This window comes from Pelobates fuscus, chromosome 1 (genome assembly GCF_036172605.1).
Source record: "Pelobates fuscus isolate aPelFus1 chromosome 1, aPelFus1.pri, whole genome shotgun sequence".
Classification (NCBI taxonomy): Eukaryota; Metazoa; Chordata; class Amphibia; order Anura; family Pelobatidae; genus Pelobates; species Pelobates fuscus.
The window spans coordinates 292267085-292273451 of NC_086317.1; positions in this window are offsets into that span (position 1 = coordinate 292267085).

A 6367-nucleotide genomic window follows, 5' to 3' on the forward strand; every position below is an offset into this window, starting at 1 on the left:
GAGGTATGGTGTGTTGGTTAAAGGACCACTATAGGCACCCAGACCACTTCAGCTTAATAAAGCGGTCTGGGTGCCAGGTCCATCTAGGTTTAACCCTGCCTGCTGTAAATATAGCAGTTTCAGAGAAACTGCTATGTTTACATATGGGTTAATCCAGCCTCTAGTGGTTGTCTCATTGACAGCCGCTAGAGGCGCTTCCCCACTTCTCACTGTGATTTTCACAGTGAGAAGACGCCAGCATCCATATGTTCTCAATGTTATCAATTCTCAATGCTTTCCTATGGACTGGCTGAATGCGCGCGCGGCTCTTGCCGCGCATGCGCATTCAGCCGATGAAGACCGAAGGAGGAGGAGAGTCCCCAGTGCCGAGGAAGCCCGGCGCTGGAGAAAGGTGAGTGTTTAACCCCCTTCCTCCCCGTTCAGCCCGGCGGGAGTGGGACCCTGAGGCACCCTCAGGGCACTATAGTGCCAGGAAAACGAGTGGTCCTTTGCTGCATGTTTTTGGTTAGTTAATTTGTTACTGCCTCTCCCTCCAGACCTGCACTTTTTTTGTGTGTGTTTTTTCCTCCAGAAACACTGCTATACATGATGCCATGATTTAAGTTTCTAAAGTTGTAGTTCAGCTTTTTTTTAAATTTATTTATTTTGTTATGGTAAATATTTAGTTTTGAAACTGCTCAGTTAGCCAAAGCTTAAGCCACAGTCTACTCCCAACCCAGCACCTGACCTGCTATTCTGGACATATTGTTCTGAAAGGGACACTAAGCACCAAAGTGAGACGGGCATCTGACTGGACAAAGGTAATCAGATTTCATGCCTGTGCTTTCAGTTTGGTTAGTTGGCCTTAAAGTTGAGATTCATTTTTAAAGTGAAACTATAGTGCCAGGAAAATAAACTAGTTTGAGTTGTGAATTATCATGTCTGCTGCTTTGGTCCACTAAAGTTCTTGATGTATGCTGATATTGGCTATAGCGCTTCAGCTCATTGAAGTGGTCTAGGCGCAGTGTCCCTGCCAGTTTAACTCTGCAATTGTAATAAATGCAGTTATTGATAAACTGCAATAATTAAATTGCAAGGTCAACTCCACCTCTAGTGGCTGTCTACCAGATAGCCACTAGAGGTGCTTTTCAAGTCGTTAGGCGACATTTGGTTGTCTGACACTGGGTGTCCTCATGCTCTGCATGACGACATCCAGCGTCAGCTAAAAGCCCTTGGGAAAGCATTGATTCAATACTTTCCTAGGAGATAGTCTAAATGTGAGCCTGGCGCTTGCGGTGCATGTTCATTAAGTCCGACATCACGGGAGGAGGAGCTCAGGTGGAGCCTGAGCCAGTCCCCAAGGACATCAGTGCTGGATTCAGGTAAGTGACAGAATGGTTTTTAACCTTTTCTGTGCTGTGGAGGGGGCACATAAAGTACTATTGTGCTACAAATACAAAAAACTTTGTATTCCTGGCACTTTAGTTTCCCTTTATAGGGACACTCCAAGCTGAAATGTGTTTATTTTTAAAGGATTAATCCAAGCATCAGATCCACTACAGCAGTTATGTCAGGAGTACCCTAGCACCATTCCCCATTATTGGGCAAATCATTTAGCAACAATTATAGTTAAACCTCTTGCACCAGTATAATAACTATGTATGTGCTGCATTTCTTACTGTATTACTTCACTTACAGATTCCAAGCATAATGATACATTCAAAACACAGAAATGGTTATGCTTGTAGTAACCCTTGTAGTAGGTATGTAGGTAAGAATTGTGCATAATTCAGCATGCAAACAAAGACAATATATCAATGTGGTTGAATGCATTAAAGTTGTTTTAGTGCCCGGCTTTATAATAACAATACTATTACCGGTAAGTATATAACGAGTACCATGTTTTTTGTGATGAATGAGACTCAGACGGTATTATGTCTTACAAGCTCTAAATCAGTAGTTATTCAGTCATTCAAAAAAAAAAAAAGAAGACTGAATACCACCTACCAAGTACCACCTACCAGTCCAGGATTTAGGGATTACCCAATTGTATGTAAGGTGTTTTTAGAGAAAAAAAAAAACACTTTAGACATACCTGGGTAATCCCTAAATCCTGGACTGGTAGGTGGTACTTGAGGACTGGATTGGGAACCCCTGGTCTAGATAGCTCTAAAATAAATTATCTATAGTGCCTATATGATGGGAAATAACTTTATTTTGTGCCTTTAAATATAATTCATTAGTGCATTGTATGTTAAGGTGTCATTAAAAAGGATTGGCCTAAGGCTGGTTCTTGTGGCTATAAATGTGTAAATACACACAAAAACAGTAATACGGCAGTTTACCATTTATTTCATTAAATTGCATACAGTTTGAGCCTGTTAACTTTAAGTTTTGTTGCGTTCATATTTATTGTATTTATTATTTTTATTTTTTTTTCAACAGCTATTTAAATAACTAGACTATCCATGTAATACAGAGAGATGTATTCATTAAACTGGGAACTGACCTGGGAATTTTAAATATTAATCTTAAAGAGTGGAATTATAAAAATGTTCCAACTTGGCTATATATCTAGCTCTATTTTAGTTAACATTTAGAGTGTCCATATCATTCCTGGTTTTGTGAATAAACCCCAAAATGTTTGTTTTTAACTGTGGAACATAAAGGGAATGTATATAGTTTGTATTATTCACTTTTAAAGCTCTTAATAGTGTACATTTGACATTTTTTGTATAGGTGCCATTTGGCATTGAATTCTGTATTTATTTGTTGAATAAAGCAATCATTGTGGCTATTATTTGCTATTCGAACTCCCCATGTCGTTGCAATAAATTCGATATTAATCTACTGTTTAACATAGCTACAGATGAAACTACCTTAATTTTACATTCTAAAAGTTCAGGGACGGTGGTGGTTCCACCAAACATACCAAGACGTCTCCTTTGAAACTCCTGGGAGTATACTCAGAGCAACCACGGAAAGTTAGACCTTAAAAGGGCGGCGCTAAGCAACATAATCAATTCAGCCTACTGTAGTGCTTATGATGCCAACATTCCTCTACCACCATCTGTTATCTTTCCAACTGCTTCAAACAATTTGACTCAAACTGAGCTTCCCCTGGGTACCCATGACTGGCCTCTCGTTGTCCAGCTCTCCGATCAATGAACGCACCCCTGCAAATAAATGCTGTATAAACATGGACCAAATAGATATTGCTAAAGAGAGAGTAACTGGTAAAAAAAAAAGAAAAGAAAATACCATGTAAGTGTGCCCCAGGGCCTATTGGAACCAGTCACTCCAGCAGGTAGCAGTTACAATTATTAGAGTACCCCTTTAATTAGAAAATGCAGCCCTTATAAGCTTTCAATATTCTTTAACAAGTAGTTTCAGATATATACGTTATACGGACAAACGTCACACCTCTTTATTGAATTTAGGCATGTTAACCCGACCCATTGCCACAAGGTGTTTAAAAATAAAGTGCCTAACCAAGCAGTCTGCATTTACAAACATTTGGGAAAAAATGGGAAGAGCTCAGTGAATTCAAGTTTAGTACTCTGAAAGGAATCAACCTTTGCAATAGGTCAGTTAGTGAAATGTCATTCCTGCTAGATATTCCAGTCAACTGCGCGTGTCACAGTGCTGAGGTGCATGGTGCGTAAAAAAGTCACCAATGCTGTGCTGATCCTATAGCTGAATAATTCCACACTTCCACTAGCATTAATTGCATAAAACCTGTGCTGCGGCAGCTTCATGGAATGGGTTTCCGTGGCTAAACAACTGCATGCAAGCCTTACATTACCAAGTACAATGCCAAGTGTCTGATCGAGAGGTGTAAAGCACAATGCCATTGGACTCTGGAGCAGTGGAAAAGTATTCTGTAGAATGAAGAATCATGCTTCTCCATTTGGCAGTCTGATGCGTGATTATGGGTTTGGTGAATGCCAGGAGAATGTTGCCTGCCTGACTGCATTGTGCCAACTTTAGAGTTTGCTGGAGGAAGGATAATTGCATGGGGCTATTTTTTAGGGGTTGGGCTAGGCCTCTTACTTTCAGTAAAGGGAATCAATACTTCAGCATACCAAGACATTTTGGATAATGCTATGCTTCTAACTTTGTGGAATCAGTTTGGAGAAGGCTCTTTTCTATTCCAGCATGACTATGCCCCAGTGCACAAAGCAAGGTCCATAAAAACATGGATGAGTTTGGTGTGAAAGAAACTTGACTGGCTTGCACAAAGCCCTGACCTCAACTCCTTTAAACAGGGGTGAGTTTTCCAATCCCGTTAATGCACTAGCACAGTGAAGTATAAACAAAAATAAATTGTGGTATGGTTCAAACTTTTTATATATATATATATATATATATATATATATATATATATATATATATATATATATATATTTAAAAGAATGGCAGTTGCGTTGAAAGTTTTTAGACCAATCAGTAGTGTAATAGTTTATTTCAATACATATAGTGTATATTCTTCCACTACATAAAGTTAGAATAAGAAAAAAAGTGCTATGTTAGTTGTCAACCTGATAAAATACCTTTGAAATACCAATTGAATATCTTTATCAACCCAGCTGAATGTGACTTATCATATAGACCACTCGAGGTCGCTATGGCACTGTTATGGTACTTTTTAGCAGTAAACCAAAATGTTTAAATGTCTATCTGTTCCTGTCCAAATCAATAAAATAAATTGCGTATATACGCTGAAGTAATTAAGTCTGACACACAAGGTTCAGGTTAAAATAACTTCGAGAAAATTTATTGGCAAGTGATTAAAAAGCGGACACGCAGGTCCTTTTAAGAGACATTTTACGTCATCATTGCTTATTAGAATATCAGTAAATAAACATCATTAATTGGATTAATTGTCAAGTGTCGGGATTAGTGTCCACCTATCAATATTATTAATTGGCTCAAAAGACTAAGTGGTTAATCCCGTGTCCACCCACCAAGAGGTGGGATTGTTCTGGACACGGGTGGGGGACAAGGGGTCTTGAGCGTCATTTTACACGGTCGGTGATCTCAGGCCTCGTGGCCAGGTGCAAGGTCTCTTATGAATAGAACATTTCATTACTACTGTGTTCGCATGGCCTTCAAATTATACTTTGTTGCAAATCTAAGGAAAAGTCAGCAATTCCTGTGTTAATCATATCTTTATAGAAAATACAGTCTTTGTTCTATTGTATTAGATGTGCTGGGAAATTCTGTCATGTAAGGTGATTTTAAAATGAACAAGTTAGGTTATGAGGACAAAATGGAGGATTGAAGAAGTCAGGTTAGGGGGACAAAATGGAGGATTGTCACAGTATAAAGTTAAAATGGAGTTAGTGCAATAATTGAATACAAATACAATAAGGTTTTTTAAATAATCCCACATCAGTCCCCCCTATGAAATGTTAGATTCTAAGAGATAAAACTTTATTAAGTTAGTACCAGGAAGACGTGTTAACCCAAAGGCACAGAAACCCCGTGGCCGCTAGCTAGGTGTTAATGCAAAGTGCAAGGCTGTCCCTAGATCTGACCCTAGTAGGCTAACTCATCCGTCAGTATGGCTCTCGAACACTTCACACCCATGGGTATCCCATGGCAGCTAACCCACCACTTCTCCAACACGGGGTCTTTACCATTCACTGACAGATGCTGTCCCTGAGCTAGTCCCTTCCTAGAATTCCTGCACTTTATCAACAAAAGGGATTGTTTGCAGCGGCAGACAGGGTGAGTTGATGTCTTGGAGCTCTTGGTCATCAACTTCGAGATGGGTGAAAGTGGGTGCCGCTTGGTCAACAGTCTTCAGGAGGGATTTTCTCAGACATGGGAGAATACAACAAAAGAGAAGAGCAAAGAGAAAAAGAAAAATTAGTATAGCCATACCAATATGCATTAAAGCCTTTTGCCATCCCGTCATCCAGCCAAACCATCTTTCCCAGGGATCTTGTATCCCAGAATTCCTTTTCAACTCTATAGACAGGTCATTTAATTTCTCTATGGCTAATGTAACTTTACCATTAGGGCCTGTGTTTTCTGGGATATAGGTACAACATGTCAAGGTGTCGGGCAAAATTTTACAAACTCCTCCTTTTTCGGCTAAGATCATATCTAGGGCCATTCTATTCTGGAAAGCCATTTGGGATGTGGCCTGCAATTGTTCGGCCAATCCCTGGAGGGCGTCTCTGGTATAATTAACAAAGCGCTGTTGATTATAATAAATGTAATTTATCCAATTTAAATTCTTGTTTGTGGTAACTATGGCAAAAAGTGATTCAAATCCTGCAGCAACTTCATCTCTTGCTTTAAATTCATTGGGCACCCCCCTAGGCACCCCAATGGCATCAATATAGACATGAGGATCAAAACTTCCTTTTACTGGGGC